The sequence below is a fragment of the Balaenoptera musculus genome, chromosome 19, assembly GCF_009873245.2.
Source record: "Balaenoptera musculus isolate JJ_BM4_2016_0621 chromosome 19, mBalMus1.pri.v3, whole genome shotgun sequence".
Classification (NCBI taxonomy): domain Eukaryota; kingdom Metazoa; phylum Chordata; class Mammalia; order Artiodactyla; family Balaenopteridae; genus Balaenoptera; species Balaenoptera musculus.
Window position 1 is genome coordinate 11,378,780 of NC_045803.1, and position 17,362 is coordinate 11,396,141.

The window sequence follows — 17,362 nt, forward strand, 5'->3', positions numbered from 1 at the left end:
AGTTGCTCCACGGCATGTGGGATCTTCCTGGATCAGGGCTCAAACCCGTGTCCCCTGCATTGGCAGGCGAATTCTTAGCCACTGCACCACCAGGGAAGTCCCTGTCATCATTTTAATGGCTTCAGATTAATATAGGAATATATCAAAACTCAAATTCTTACAGCTGTACACTAATTTCCATTAAAAAATTCAGTGACATCATTGATGTGGTGCTCATCTTTCTGGTATTTTAATCTCATAATCAATAACTTCCAATTATATGATTTCTAGATCAAAGAGATGTACAATCTAATATATTCTGATATATACTCCTTTCCAGAAACCGTGCTTTACTGCTACCAATAGGGAAAAGCACATAAATGTCAGTCTTGTCTCAATAATACATTAGATAACTTTTATCAAATTCCTACAAGTTTTCTGGGTATTTGCCTCATGGATGTGGGGGAAGAATATGGCATAGCCCCTACCTGAGAAGTTTTGATAGAAGAAATGCTACAATAATTAGAAGGCAAACACTTCAAAGTCTGGATGAAAATGCAGAGAATTAGAAATCAGTAAGTTCAAGGTCAACTAAAAATTTTTTTTCTAGGGACAAACGATTTTTGTGACACTTTCAAAGTGTTACAGTAAACCCTGCCTTAACATTGACAGACAAAAAAATCAATTGTATACTAGGCAGTTACTGTTGTTGCAAAGTTAATCATGTTTTTTCAGTCTGTACCATCAGAAAAGAAAAAACATCACAAGATAGTTCAATTTCTACTGAACACAGTCCTTGGAAAACTAGACAGGGCCTCAAATAACCACCCAACTTGAGAACAGAGGCTGCGGGAGGCAAGGAGCCAGTTGCAATAGGCTAATAGCATATTAATATTGAAGATTGGTGGGCTTCCCTGGTGGCGCAGTGGTTAAGAATCTGCCTGCCAATGCAGGGGACACGGGTTTGAGCCCTGGTCTGGGAAGATCCCACATGCTGCGGAGCAACTCAGCCGCGTGCCACAACTACTGAAGCCTGCACGCCTAGAGCCCGTGCTCCACAACAAGAGAAGCCACCGCAATGAGAAGCCCACGCACCGCAATGAAGAGTAACCCCCGCTCACCGCAACTAGAGGAAGCCTGTGTGCAGCAATGAAGACCCAACGCAACCAAAAATAAATTTTAAAAAAATATATTGCAGATTGGTTTTCTGCAGTGGTTTTCAGTATTTCAACAAATGTTCATGTCCTGAATTAATTTTATTTTGCAGGTTTCCTCCTCTGGATACAACTTTCATATATTATACATTTCCCCCTTTCGGTTTATTTAAAACACAAGTACTGAGCACACCTAAAAGCGCTACTCAATGTTAAGGTTGTGTAGATTCAGCAGCCAAGTCCCTGCCCTCATGGAGCACACATTCTCATGGACATCAATTTTGACTAGCTCATCCTTACACTTTTATTAAAGGCCAGACCAAACTCTTTTCCTTTCTAAGTGCTATCTCCTAAGTGACATCTGATAAATGTCAAAGTTCTGAATGCAGCCCTTACTGCAACACTCAGAAGGGGTCCCTGCTGTGTGGTCTGGTGAACACTAGGATCTGTTTAGCTACTGCTTCAACACCAACTAACCTAAAATACTTTCTCTCCTATGAGACCTGATGCTTGCAAGAATTCACGTTGCACATGAGTTTTCTGAAAACATCATTTTGTAGAACTTCTTTCCTCTGACAGTTCCTTGATGCTCTTACCACTCTCGCTGCTTTCATAAAATGTATCCCCAGTATGCATTTTGTGATGACTTACAAGATTGGAGCGCCAACTGAAGCTTTTACCACACATCTCACACTGGTAAGGTTTCTCCCCTGTGTGAACTCGCCTGTGATACTGAAGCTGTGAAGACCGACTAAAGACTTTACCACACACATCACATCTGTACGGCTTCTCTCCAGTGTGGACACTCTGATGAAGCTGAAGACTTGAGGCCTGACTGAAGTGCTTCCCACACTCCCCACACTTATATGGTTTCTCTCCTGTGTGGACCCTCTGATGCATGTCGAGGTTCAGGCTCCACTTGAAGCCCTTCCCACACTCCTCACATTTGTATGGCTTTTCTCCAGTGTGGACTTTTTGATGGGCTTGAAGGTGTGAACTCCGACTGAAGCTCTTCCCACACTCTTCACATTTGAATGGTTTTTCTCCGCTGTGGACTCTCTGATGGGTCAGAAGATGAGACGCCTGACCTAAAACATTCCCACACTCCTCACAATTATAAGGTTTCTCTCCGGTGCTGGATTATTCTCTGCAGTGAATTTTAAGATCTGCTCTCGACTGAATGCCATCCCTCCCCACTCCTTTCATTTGATGGTTTCTCACCGGTAATGGATCAGCTGGTGGATCTGAAGTCGTGAACTCTGGTTGAAGCCCTGCCCACACTCTTCACACTTGTAAGGTTTCTCTATGCTGTGGCCTTCTGATGGATTTAAGATATGAACTCTGACGGAAGCCTTTCCCACATACCTCACATTTATAGGGTTTCTCTCCCGTGTGGATGACCAGATGAACTTGATAATGGATTTTCATCCTGAAGTTCTTCCCACACTCACTGCATCTGTATGGTTTCTCTCCTGTGTGGACCCCTGATGGCTTGAAAACTTGAACTGTAAATGAAGCCCTTACCACACACTTTACAGACATATGGTTTCTCTCCTCTCCCGTGTGGATTCTCCGATGGGCCTGAAATTGTGAAGGCTGAATGAAGCACTTACCGCACTCCTCACATTTATAAGGTTTCTCTCCTGTGTGGACCCTCTGAATGGATATGAAGATTTGAGCTACAAGTGAAACACTTTCACACACTCTCACATTTGTATGGCTTCTCTCCAGTGTGGACCATACAATGACTGTTAAGGGCTGATCTACGGCGGAAGTTCTTACCGCATATATCACATTTGAAACGGTTTCTTCTCCCCAGTGTGGATTCTCTGATGTTCCTGAAGATGTGAAGCATGAATGAAGGCCCTTCCACATTGGTCACAATTATAAGGTTTCTCTCCCATGTGTAATTTACAATGAACAGTAAGTGTTGACCTACGACTGAAGCCTTTCCCACACTGCTCACATCTGAATGGCTTCTCTACGGTGTGGACTTTCTGATGAGCTTGCAGCTGTGAGCTCTGACTGAACTCCTTGCCACACTCATCACACTTATAGCGTTTCTCTCCCGAGTGAACTCTCTGATGAATGCGAAGTGCTGAGCTGTAACAGAAGCTTTTTCCACACTCACCACATGTATGAGACTTCTCTCCTGGGTGTATTTGTTGATGAAGATCAAAGTTGAAGACATCACTGAAAGATTTTGTACATTCATTACACTGATAAGGTTTCTGGCCTGTGTGAGTTTCAGAGAATCCTGCCCCAACCTGGCCGGATGAGTCACCTTGTTGGTGGAATTCAGAACTTTTTATCATGGAGTCTTGACACCTGGTTAAGTCACTTGCAATATGTTGCCAGATCTGCCAGGAGGAAAGCTCTTCATGTGGTCCTGCTTCTGAAACAGTCCTCCATCTCACTTTGGATACTTTCCTTCTGCAAAGAACAAAATTCAGAGATGTGGACACTGAAGGCCTCTGCTCAGTGCTGTCAAAATTTCACATTTAGGAGAGAGTATGAGACTTGAATGAATCCAGAGAATGTTCAGTTCGTCTCTTCAATTGTGTGTCTGTGCTCTGGTTTGCGTGCCAAAGGAAACCAAGAGGTGGCCCAGCTGTCTCCTATCCACTAAGCATAACAAAACCCATTGGTGCAAATTTCCTATGTGAGGCGCAGTTAGACATCAAAAACTTACTTAAAAAATTGATAATTAGATTCAATTGTTCACCTATGGCCATTTCTATTGAATTTCAAAGCGGGCATGAATCTTGGATAGTAATTATATGTGTTAATAAATGATGTAGACAAAAAAGTTATACAGATATAAAATCTGAATCAACTAGAACTTTAAGGAAAAAGCAATAACTTTTCTGTAAACAATATTTGGAAGCAACCAAGATTGTCCTTCGATAGGTGAATGGATAAATAATTGTGGTACCTTCCACACTGTGGAATATTATTCAGTGCTAAATGAAATGTGCTATCAAGCCAGGAAAAATATGTGGAGGAAATGTAAATGCATATTATTAAATAAGAAGAAAGAAAGAAGCCAATCTGAAAAGCCTACATACTGTATGATTCCAACTATTTGATGTTCTGGAAAAGGCAAAAGTATGGAGACAGTAAAAAGGTCAGTGACTGCCAAGGGTTAGGGGGAAGGAGGGATGAATAAGCAAAGCAGAGAAGATTTTTAGGGCAGTGGAAATACTCTGTATGATACTAATAATGATGGATACATGGCGTTAAACATTTGTCCAAATCCATAAAACGTACAACACCAAGAATGAACCCTAATGTAAAGCATAGACTCTGGATGATAACGATGTGTCAATGTAGGCTCATCAGTTGTATCTGGTAGGACATGTCAATGATGTTAAAGGCTGTGAGTGTGAGGAGGGCAAGGGATATATGAGATATCTCTGTACCTTCCTCTCAATTTTGCTGTGAGCCTAAAACTGCTCTAAAAACAAAACAAAACAAAACAGGCTTTTTTTTTTGCTGTGAGATCTCAGTTCTCCAACCAGGGATCGAACCCAAGCCCTCAGCAGTGAAAGCACAGAGTCCTAACCCCTGGAGTGCCAGGGAATCTCCATACAATAAAAAAAAAAAAAGAAGAAGGAGGAGGAGGAGGAGGGAGAAGAGGAAGAGGAGGAAGAGGAAGAGGAAGAAGAAGAAAGAAAATACTTGTGAAGAAATTTTGACAAGTTTCAAAGGAGAAATTCACTCCCCTCCCTTTAAGCTGCCTCCTCTTTGATCCAGTAGACATATGATAAACAGCCTCTCTATAACTCTGCCTTAGGTCATTTTATTGGAAAGTTACTTCAGCGTTGAGGTGACTGGAATGGTTAGAATGGTTTGCAGGTTTGGGAGCAAATATCTAATCACACACCGACTAAAACACAGTGAAAGCAGAGGATGGAACTTCAGCTCCTACTGGCAGGTTTTCTCCATTAGGACAAAAGGGAAACCAAGTTGAACAGATAACATACAGTGTCCTAAACCTGATATTAATTCAGACCTCTAGGAAAAAAAGTAAAAAAGTGGAAGGTAATCTTTTACACAGAGACAGAGACTGAGAAAGGGAGAAGGTGAGGTCACGGTATAAACTCTGAAAGCCAATCCTAAAACGGGAGTTAAATTCTGCCAGGAAGTCTTCTCAGACAGACACCTGGGTGACTCCTCACGTCTTTTAGGTCTCTGCTCAATGTCAACCCACCACCAAGGCCTCTTTACCACCTAATGTAAAATAACCAATCCTGCCCTCACTCAGTCTACCTCTGGCAATGTCCATCCTCCTTGAATCTGTTTATGTTCTACACAGCACTTTTCCCCACGTGACTCACTAAATCATTTGCTGTTTAATATGTCTCTTTCCCACTGCAATGCAGCTTCAAAGCGGGAAGCATTTCACACTTTGTACATGGAACACATTTTTACACTTCCCTACTTTATAATCACTGTCCAGAATCATGCCTGGAGTACAGTGAGTACCCTACAAATGCATGTTGAATGAATAAATGAATCTCGGTTTGACTTTTTTATGAGAGCTTAAGCCAAGTCCTACAGGGAAAACATCTTTTCCAAGTAAGTTATTTGAAATATCAAAGGGACAGAGAACTCAGTTTTGCTGAAAAGCTGTCTCAGAGACCAGGGTACACCAAGCATGTGCTAATAAAGAAAATCAAAGGTGGCAAGAATCCTTTGGGGTGAAAAGAAAGCAAGAGGGCCCATCACTAGTTCCTTCTGAATCTTTTGGACTGTCTCTTTGAAAACAGAACGTGGGGGACTTCCCTGGTGGCGCAGTGGTTAAGGATTCGCCTGCCAGTGCAGGGGACACGGGTTCAAGTCCTGGTCCAGGAAGATCCCACATGCCGTGGAGCAACTAGGCCCGTGAGCCACAACTACTGAGCCTGCGCATCTGGAGCCTGTGCTCTGCAACAGGAGAGGCCGTGATAGTGAGAGGCCCGCGCACCGCGACGAAGAGTGGCCCCCGCTTGCTGCAACTAGAGAAAGCCCTCACACAGAAACGAAGACCCAACACAGCCAAAATATATATATATATATATATAAATTAATTTTAAAAAAGAAAAGAAAAAAAAGAAAGTAGTTGAAACACAAAGTAATTGGAAAAATAAAATAAATAAAATTAAAAATAAAATTAAAAAACGAATAAGAAAAAAAATGAAAGTAATCGGATAGACATTCATCAAAAGACAAAAATGCTCTGCAACCTCCTTCCTTCACTCTGGTTTGCACATGACTAATAGTTATCTCCATGACTCTTGGAGACACGGGGGTCTCCCGTCCCATCCATCAACACGCTCACTAAGTCAACAAATATTTGCAGATGACTGCCACATACCAGGCTGCTCTGGGCACTGAGGACAGAGCACTAAACAGGACAGACAAAACCCTCTCCTGGGTATCACACTTCAGTGCAAAGAGAGAAGTGATAAGCAAGCAAACCAAAGTCTGTGAGACTCAATAAAAGGCAGAACGAGGAGAGTACAGGGACGATGGGATTTTAGAGAGGCCTTTCGCGTGCTGTTAGAACGGAGCGGAGACCTGAAGGCAGTAAGGGAGGGAGCAGGAGGGTCTGAGGTAAAAGGAAGAGAGAGAGCAAGTTGAGGGCTCAGAGGCAGAAGTACCGGCAGTGAGCAGAGTAACTGTCCCCCAAGGAACTCACGTCCTGATTTTTGGAAGCTAGGATATGCTAGGTCACGCGGCAAAGGGGAATTAAGGTTGCAGACGGGATTGAGGCTGCTGATCAGCTGCCTTTAAAAGGGAAGATGGGGGCTTCCCTGGTGGCGCAGTGGTTGAGAGTCTGCCTGCAAATGCAGGGGACACGGGTTCGAGCCCTGGTCTGGGAAGATCCCACATGCCGCGGAGCAGCTGGGCCCGTGAGCCACAACTACTGAGCCTGCGCGTCAGGAGCCTGTGCTCCGCAACAAGAGAGGCCGCGATAGTGAGAGGCCCGCGCACCGTGATGAAGGGTGGCCCCCGCTTGCCGCAACTAGAGAAAGCCCTCACACAGAAACGAAGACCCAACACAGCCAAAAATTAAATAAAAAAAAAAAAAAAAAACACAAATGTTTAAGTACAATTGGTGTCTTAAAAAAAAAAAAAAAAAAAAAAGCCAAGATAGTTATAAAAAAAAAAAAAAAAGGGAAGATGATCCTCTACTATGGGGTGGGGGTGGGGTCTCAATGCAGTCAAAAGGGCCCTTCAAAGCGGAAGTGGGACGCAGAAGGAGAGCGGGAGAGGGGCGTGCAAATACACAGCAAGGGACAGAGAGAAGCGATGTCGCTGGCTGTGAAGATGCAGGAAGGCGGCCACAGGCTAAGAGATTTGGGTGACCACTAGCAGCTGGAAAGGCAGGTTCTCCCCTACAGCCCCCAAGGAGAAACGCAATGGTGCCGACACCTTGATTTCAGCCCCGTGAGAACCACGTTACAGCTCTGACCTCTGGAAGTGTAAGATGATCAACATGTGTTGTGTTAAGCCATGAAGTTTGTGCTGATTTATTAGGGCAGCCACGGGCGATACAGCGTCCCCGGCAGGTCTGAGAACACTGGGGAGGCCGGCAGGGGTGGGAGGGATGCAGCGAGAGAGAAGAGCAGAGGAGAGGAATTGGAGAGGCAGCAGGGGCCCAGGAGCGGACCCTGGAGGACTCCAGAAGCCACTTGAAGAGGTTTTAACTTTAAGAAAAATAAGCCATAAAAGGTTTGGAATAGAGGAATGGCAATCTTTCCTGAGCATCACTTTTGGCTGTGACGTGGAGTATAGACTATAGGAGGGGAAGGGTAGGAGCAGGGCAACCAGTACAAAGGTGTGTGAAAGAAGGGGTCTGGCAGTTTGGACCAGATGACAGCAAAGGACTGGAGAAAAGTAAAAACACGTAGAAGAGCATCTCCAAGGACTCTTATCTGCCTGGTTCTTAGCTGATGTCCCTTCTCTTTGGGTTGCTGTGTTCACCACCCAAAGCCTTTTTTCCTTTTCTAAGTGTAATATATCATGTTTGAAGGGGTGACACCCTGTGAACATGCAGAGTCACATACTTAAAAGGAACACACTAAAGGTACAATTTACTGGAAATTTAGATTCCTGAATTAAATGTTGATCAATGAATCAAAACCAGTGTATTTAAAAAAAAACAAAAAACATGACCTATTTGAAGAAATACCAGTATTTCAAGACCCAGACACATATGTGTAATAAGTATTACAGAAACCGATTTATTGCCAATGTCTATTTTCATTAACTCTCCTCCCATCGGTTCTTACATCACTCATGCAATTGGCAAGAGTTTTTGCTGCAATGTATTCCATTCTTCCCGACAAATCCTGGTATTTTTCTACCTTATTTTATTTCGTTAAAAAATTGTTGGTACAAAAGTGAGGTCCCCAAATGCAGGTGACCATCTCAAGACCCCCAAAGCCTTCAACACCTGAGGACACAAAACCAAACTGGGGAGCTGACATTAGGTTAGAGAGGGTGCCTGTCCTCACCTATTGAGAGCAGGTTCCGGAAGTTCTCCAGCATCACTTCCTGGTACAGCTTCCTCTGGGTGGAGTCCAGCAGCCCCAGCTCCTCCTCCGTGAAGGTCACAGCCACATCCTTGAAGGTCACCACCTCCTACGACACCAAACACATGTAGCCTCAATCTTACAATCAATGGCCACTTGAAAAGGGACAGCTGGGGCTTCCCTGGTAGCACAGTGGTTAAGACTCCACGCTCCCAATGCAGGGGACCCGGGTTCGATCCCTGGTCCAGGAACTAGATCCCACATGCATGCCATAACTAAGAGTTCGCATGCCACAACTAAGGAGCCAGTGAGCCACAACTAAGGAGCCCGCCGGTCACAACTAAGACCCAATGCAACCAAATAAAGAAATAAATATTTAAAAAACAAAAAAGAAAGAAAGAAAAGGGACAGTGCTGAGAAGGTGGAGAGGATGGGAGGGAAGTGAGCCCAGATTCTGAGGAACTTCAGTCAAATCTGTAGACTTCCCAGACCTTCTCCTTTCATCCTGCCAATGTCACACACTGATTTTCCTCAGCCTCACCGAAAGTGTGGCAGTGACAACCGTCCTCGTATTTATTTTGTGCCCTCGTTGGGTCTACTTACAAGTAAGCCTCCCAAAACCCTAAATATATATCCTGGACTACATGCATTTTACTTTTTGTTGAATATTGCCAATTGTCCCCAGAAGAGTTTCGCAATTTAGTCCAAACGTATTTGACAGCAATGGCCTTCTTCCTCTCACACACACGAACCCTGTTGTGATAGAAAAGTTACTACTTTTCTTTATTGTCTGCCAAGCTAACAAGCTTTTAGTAACCTGTGTGGGACATCTATGTAGTTCACCCTATGTAACCTCAAGGTACACTTTTTTTTTTTTTTGAGAAAAAGCTTTATGGCGAGGTCAACCAACAAGGAGACAGGAGGCAAGGCTCTCAAGTTTGTTTCCTCGATCCAGGGTCTGGGGCAAAATTTACGGGGTCAGGGGAATTTCAAACTTGGAAGCTGACTGGCGAGACTTGAATTAGAGTGCATATAAGCTACTCATGCTCCTGGAAGCCAGATTTTCCTATTGAAGGACTTCTTGCTTGGTAAAGGGCTCTGGTAGCAACATTTCTATTCTCTGAGTTCCACAGACTGAAGAGTGTTGGTTCCAGGATCTTCCTAGAGACATGGGGTCCCATCTTGCACACACTACGTCTCTTAATTGCAGCATTCAGTGTCACGCTCTGGATCCAGCAGACTTTGACATGATTCCCAAAGGTCTGCGTGGCCCTTACCCTTACTAGCTGCGTGACTTTGGACAAGCTTGCCTATGTGCCTGGGTTTCCTCTCTGTATAATGGTCCTTACATGACAGAGTTCTTTCAAGGATTAAACAAGGGAATATCCATGGCATTTGGAAGAGTATGTAGCACAGAGTAAGTGCCTGATAAACATTTGCTATTACTCTTATTATTCCTTCCTATTATCAACACCTATTTCATCCCATTTCATGGCTGTGTATTATTTCAGAGAACTGATGATCTACATCTACCTGTTCTAAATAAAGCGTATTTAATTTTATATATTTTTCTCTTTATAGTCCATCCTGCAAAGAACATCATTTTTGTAGATCTTATCTCCCTCATTATTTAAAAATAATTGCAGGACTTCCCTGGTGCTGCAGTGGTTAAGAATCTACCTGCCAATGCAGGGGACACGGGTTCGATCCCTGGTCTGGGAAGATCCCACATGCTGCGAAGCAACTAAGCCCGTGAGCCACAACTACTGAGCCCGTGTGCCACAACTACTGAAGCCCGTGCACCTAGAGCCCGTGCTCCACAGCAAGAGAAGCCACTGCAATGAGAAGCCTGCGCACTGCAACAAAGAGTAGCCCCCACTCACCACAACTAGAGAAAGCTCGCACGCAGCAACAAAGACCCAACGTGGTCAAAAATAAATAAATAAATAAATAAATAAATAAATAATTTTAAATGAAAATTAAAATGTCAAAATAGGCATATTTAAAATTATATTTTTAATTATATATTAAAAATATAAATTATAAAATTATATAATGGCAGATTTTCTTCCCAATTTTTTTCCTACTTCCCTAATCTTTGAAGAGAGTACAAGTACCCTGAATCTCCATATATTGGCCAAGAGCAGGTTATAAATTTTCCCACAGTTTTTGTAATCTGATTTGGAAGAACAATTTGCTTTAGTATTCCCACTTATCTGATTATAAATTAATACTAATACCTTTCCAGATGTTTATTAACCATCTGTATCTGTCCTCTTTAACATACCTGTTCCTGTCCTCATTCATATTCCGCTGGATTTTTTCCTTTGTCCTATGTATAAGATTCTTTATTCTAGATTTTGTCTTTTTTTGGAATCCGTTTGGTAAATACTTTTGCCCCAGGTTGCTATTTTTTCCGGTAATACCATGTAAGGTATCTTTTTGCCACAGAGGAATTTAAATATTTTATACAACGACTGTGCTAACTGCTGTCTTTGTGTGCCTGGAGCGCTGGGCATCTCAGAGTACCTGCGGTGGTACTCAGGTAGAGGAGAGATTCAGGAAGAGAAGAGATGCAACCCAAGAAAGGGGTCGGGGAGGAGCAGCGCCATCTATTGACTGTGGAAATCATCACTCAAAAGGCCCTCCAGACAACAACACTATAAGACACAGGTCTCAAATGAACTTTCTTTCTTCTTGTTTATCTTTCACTTAAGCAGACTGCTTAGCATTCCCGACCCTTGGTTTCCTGTGTCATCGTGAGTAGGTGTGTCATATTTCAAGTGTTTAAGAAGAAAATGAGACAAAATCTCCTCATGCAGCTGCTCTAAAGAGTAAATGCAGAAACAGAACACAAGTTACTGGCAAATCTAGTATCACTGGACATTTTAAGCTAAGGTTACATACTACTTTAGTCAAACTGGTTAATACATAAAAGAACAAAAAAGGACCAATAAATAAAATATACACAAGCCATGACTCAGGCCTGGGGAAGACAGAATTCAGCTCTTCCTGTGTGAAAACCTCCAAATATGTTTGTGCAAAGCAAGTTAGGGCTGTGCCATGCTTGTATTTGGATATTCTACCTAGAAAACAGTCAACATGACACATATCAAATGTACTCTTTCTATACTGAGCTCACAGTACAGTAAGGAGAAAAAACTGACAGACTGTTTTCAGAACTGATTTGGGGGGGCGAAGGTTTAATGTAGGAAAGCTGTCACTGCAGGGTTGCTTAGAACAGTCAAATTCCTAAACCATCTAAACGTCTATAGGTGGGAAGCAGTTATAAATAAAAGGGTACAAAAAAATAAAATAAAAACATACATCAATTCAATGACAAATATGTTGTATCCATTAAAAAAATGAACGTTATCTAATATTAAAGGAAAGAAGTTACAATTTAAAATTAAATGTACACCATAAATACAAAAGAGTTATGAATGCACATGAGAAAAAGAGTAAGAGAAAATAAAAACAGCTAGTTTGTCAGGAGGGAAGTAGTGAAGTGAGAGAGTTGTTCATTTGTAGTCATTTTTCCACTCTATAAAATAAATAATAATAACATAAAATAAACAATAAAAACAAATGCAATGAAAACTCAAAAAGGACAACCTAAGAGCTGGGAGGAGAACAGGCCCTCCCATGTCTCTTGTTCTGCTTGAGTCATCCCAAGACAAACGTGCAACAGTCTGAGTAATGAAATGGAACTTTAAAAGTGAGAAAGGCGGGCCCTACTCACCTTGAACATGGTCATGTTTCCTCCTGTGTCTGGGGATGGGCACAGTCCTGAGTTACACAGATCCTGGGAGGTCAGAACTGCACCTGGCAGAGTGTCTGGGAAGGCAGAAAAAAGAAATGAAAGAGTGACCTGGGTCGCCGCTCACCCATGCAGATGCTTCTTGTGAATGAGCATGTGAATGTTCACAGCACCATTAGTCATAATAACCTAAATCTGGAAACAACCAAAATGTTGGCCTATGCATGAAAGAACAGACAAATTGTGGCATATCCATACAATGGAATATTATGCACCAATGAAAAGGAATGAAGTCCTGATTATGCTACAATGTGGATGAACCCTTGTAAATGTGTGGGGAAGCAAAAGAAGACTGACACAGAAGTCTACATATTGTATGATTCCATTTATATGAAATGTCCAGAATAGGCAAATCTATGGAGACAGAAAGTAGGTTAGTGGTAGCCTGGGTATCTGGGGAGAGAATGGGGGTTAACTAAGGAATCCAACTGGGGAAATGAAAATGTTCCAAATTATCATGGCAATGGTTGCACCACTCAGCAAAGTTACTAAAAATCATTGATTGGTACATCTCAAGTGGGTGAATTCTATGATATGTACAATATACCTCAAGCTGGTAAAAATAAATGTTTATTAATCTACATGTCATTTAGAATACTAATTTATGGATCCTGAGTCCATACTAATATTTATATTTAAATGAATAAATAAATAAGTGGGAGAGAAGTTTCTCTTTATAGTAGAATGCCCACTAATAAATGTATCTCCCCATAAGAAAACTTCAATAATTCTGAAAAACAAGAGTAACTTTACAATGGAGAAATCTGACAGACATTACCTTAGCCTAGTAAACAAAGCTGAGTTTACCAATATAGGGACAAACTGATATCCTTTGGCTCCGGCTATGTTGCAGTGACGAGGACACTTCACCACTTCTGTGGAATCCCTGCCAACAATGCGTAATCTGAAGCTAAACATGGAATATATCAGATGAACCTCAAATGGTCCTCCAAAATAACCTGCCTCTAAACTCCCTAAAAGCATCAAGAACAAAAAAGACAAAACCTGTGGAATCATTCCATGTCAAAGAAGAACATTATGAAAAGTATGAGAAAAATTCTGTAAAATGTTTGTAAACAAATATACACCTTAAGGCAAGGCATAAAATTGGACTTTTTTTTAATGATCAAGTGCATGAGCTTTATTATTGTTTTTTAAATTGAAGTATAATTGGCTTATAATATTAATTTCAGGTGTACGACATAATCATTCTAGTTTTGTATATGTTATAAAATGATTACCACAATAAATCTAGTCACCATACATCACCATACATAATTACAAATTTATGTTTTGTGTGTGAGGAGAAATTTTAGGATCTACTCTTCTAGAAACTTTCAAATGAGCAATACAGTATTATTAACTAGAGTCATAATGATGTACACTATATTTCCATGATTTATTTACCCTATAATTCCCAGTTTGAACCTTTTAACCACTTTCATCCATTTCACCCACCCCCGCCACACCCTGTCTCTGGCAACCACCAATCTGTTCTCTGTATCTGTGAGCTGGGTGTAAAATTGGACTTTGAACTGAGGGGAAAACCAGTTATGAAGACTTCCAATGAAAAACAGAACAAAATACAGGATGTGGACTATATAACAGTATGTTACTTAATATGCTATCTGGCGTTATCTACTGTTACCTATTAACTATGATTAGGAATAACTTAATAGGTATCTAATATATAAACACTATTCTCTAGTATAATATCTAGTATAGGGGCTTCCCTGGTGGTGCAGTGGTTTAAGAATCCACCTGCCAATGCAGGGGACACGGGTTTGAGCCCTGGTCCGGGAAGATCCCACATGCCGCAGAGCAGCTTAGCCCATGCGCCACAACTACTGAGCCTGCGTTCTAGAGCCTGCGAGCTACAACTACTGAGCCCACGTGCCGCAACTACTGAAGCCACATGCCTAGAGCCCGTGCCCTGCAATGAGAAGCCACCGCAGTGAGAAGCCTGCGCACCGCAACAAAGAGTAGCCCCCGCTTGACGCAACTAAAAGCCCACGTGCAGCAACAAAGACCCAACGCAGCCAAAGATAAATTAATTCATTTTAAAAATATATATAGTATAATAGTCTCATATTACCAAGTATGTGATGCTAAAATCCTATAGTCAGCCTTTCCTAAATCCCTCTTACCAAGACACCTCCTGATTACTCATGGTATGTGGGCTTCCTTCATGCAGAAAGCTAAGATGAGCTGTCAGTGAATATAGGTACATTCCTGATGGAGGAACAGAACAGATAGGCAAAATGTAAACAATTGGTGAATTTAGGTAACAAGTATAGGAGAGTCCCTTATACTATTTTGCAACTTTGCTATAGGTTTAAAATTATATAAAAATAAAACTTTCTTAAAAATCAGGAAACAGTCACAGGAATAACAATAATAACGAAAATAGTAAGACTGATCATTAAATTACTTGGAAGTTCATTAGTTTATTCTTTCTTGTCAGTGTTTGCCAATTTCCATAGTTAAAACACATAAGGGAAAAATCACTGAGAAAGGTAGGATAAAAAAAATCTGTAAAATGTTTATAAACAAATACACAAAAAGAATCACTAAACAGAAATACATTAGAAGCTTAACTGTTGCTATCTTTACCCTGGATTAAGAAGTAATTAAAAAATTTTTTTCTCTCAAATTTCTTTAATTTCTGAATGTTCCACAATGATACAGTTCTATGAGAATAAGAAATATTATTTGTAACAAGTGAAACAAAATAGTTGATGATATTTTTTAAAACGCATAGAAAAGTCCAAGCCCATTTTATTTGATTTTAAGGTCCCTCACAATCAAGTCCTGACTAAACTGCTTGATTCCACCTAGTTCCTAAAGCTCAAGGAGAATTACATCCAAAAGATTATGAACTCAAGCTCTGGACTCAGACTGCCTGAATTACAACCCCAGCTCAGCCTCTTACTTGGTGGGTGACTGTGGGCAAATAACTTTCAGCTCCCTAGGTCTCAAGCTCATTTTTCAGAACAGGAAAAAAGCAATATTTCTTCACGGAGCCATGGTGTGACATAATGTATTTATTTGTGTAAAGCCCTCATTACTTAAGTTAACAGTTAAGGATTAATTATTATCAATACTCATGTCCAATTACACATCCTACACATTCTCTGACTGATGTGAAGATCATTGTAAAACAAAACTGTCAAGTTCCACTCACGTGGAGTTTTGCTATCAGTAGCTCAGGAGTCACTCCCTTTACCTCCGTGTGGTCCTTTTTGAGAAATCACGCTGGAGAAAGAAAGAATGCTATGAAGTGCCACGATTGAGTCCCCGTCCCCGATAAAAGTTAAAGCTTCCCCTCCCTCCGAGCAATCTAGAAGCAATCCCGAGCAATCCGGAACCTTCCCCTCCAAAAAAGTCAGAAGGGGTCCGGGATTATCCAGCGTCACGCAGAGATAGAGAGAAGGGCAAGGGTCCTTGAAGCTGGATTTCTGACCCTAACCTGGGGACCTGACCTCTCCTCGAGAAATTAACACCAAGGAGAGATCACCATTCACTACGTGCCAGGAACTAAGACTTCTATTTGTACCACCTTTTTCAATTCCCAAAACAATTCTACTAGGAAGGGCCTAATAGTTTAAAGAAAAGCAACGGGAGGCACGGGAAGATTAACTCCCCACGCGAGTAAGTGGAAGCGCACGTGGAAGGTGGAGGGAGGCGGACTGGGCGAGGTGAGAGCCGCGGAAACTCCCAATCCAGGGGATACGCGAGCAGAGCCAGTCTCCTCTTGGGGTTTCGAGAACGCCCCAAACGCACAGAGGCTCCACCGAGGGGCACGCACACGGCCGCCCTCGCCCCTCCGCACCTGCGTTCTCCGCCGAGGATTCTTTTCCCTTAAATCGATTGCCAGGTGGTTGCGCGACCCAAGCAGAGACCCAGGAAGCTCGCAAGGGCCAGCGAGACGCGGAACAGACGCATGGGCCCACAGAAAACACACCTGCAACCCGCCCACTCCGGGAACGGAAGTGCCTACGAGTCCACCGGGCTTCTGGACTACACTTCCCAGAATTCGTCAGATCCGCCTTCCTGAGCGGAAGTGCAAGCGACTACACAGAGTGCCTGGACTACATTTCCCAGAATGCCGAGGAAAACAATCCAGAGTCTCACTTTCCAGGAACACTACGGGAAGCTCCTTGACTACGGTTCCCAAAATGCCAGAGAGAAAAGAATCCCGCAAGTCCCGACTTCCGGGGTGGTAAGGCGGATTCCTACACTGACAGTCAGCCTTACGTTTCCCCGAGTCCTCCAGCGAAAATGTTCCATAGACACGACTTTCTGAAGTCGAAATGCCTCCAATTATGGCAGGAGTATTGTTGGAAAGGGAACAAGTGAGGAGATGCAATCTTCAAGAAATTAACAGGGTGGGGGACTTCCTTGGCCGTCCAGTGGCTAGGACTGGACGTTCCCACTCCAGGGCCTTGACAAGGGTTTGATCCCTGGTTGGGAATAAGATGCCGCATGCCGCAGGGCGCAGCCAAAAATTTTTTAAAATAAAAAAGAAAGAAGTTAAGGGGGGATGACTGTTTAGGGAACACTAGATGATTGAAAGTAGTTTAATTTGAATATAATCTGACAATATGAGGCTAAAACTGAGAGGTCAAAGAATAGGCGAGGTAGAATGATTTGGGAGGGGCCAGGAGGAGCAAAGAAGGTACCAGACCCTGTGGTACCACTGGTTTGGCAGGAAAAACAACTTGAGAGGGCCAAAGTGGAAGCTTATCCTCATGGAAAAGTGCTCTTCCCTCATTTAAACTTTTCATTGAAGTTATGATCGCTACTTTGGAGGTGAAAACACCAAATTTCAGAGAAGTTAAGAAACTGTCCGCTATCTCAAAGCAAGCATAATGAAGGCTGAAGAG

The 17,362-nt window shown here is 42.3% G+C and overlaps 1 pseudogene; it reads right to left on the reverse strand.

The window, feature by feature from the left end:
- Nucleotides 1–1,109: 1,109 nt before the first annotated feature.
- On the reverse strand, nucleotides 1,110–16,441 carry LOC118884659 (annotated as a pseudogene).
- Between the last annotated feature and the right edge of the window lie 921 nt (nucleotides 16,442–17,362).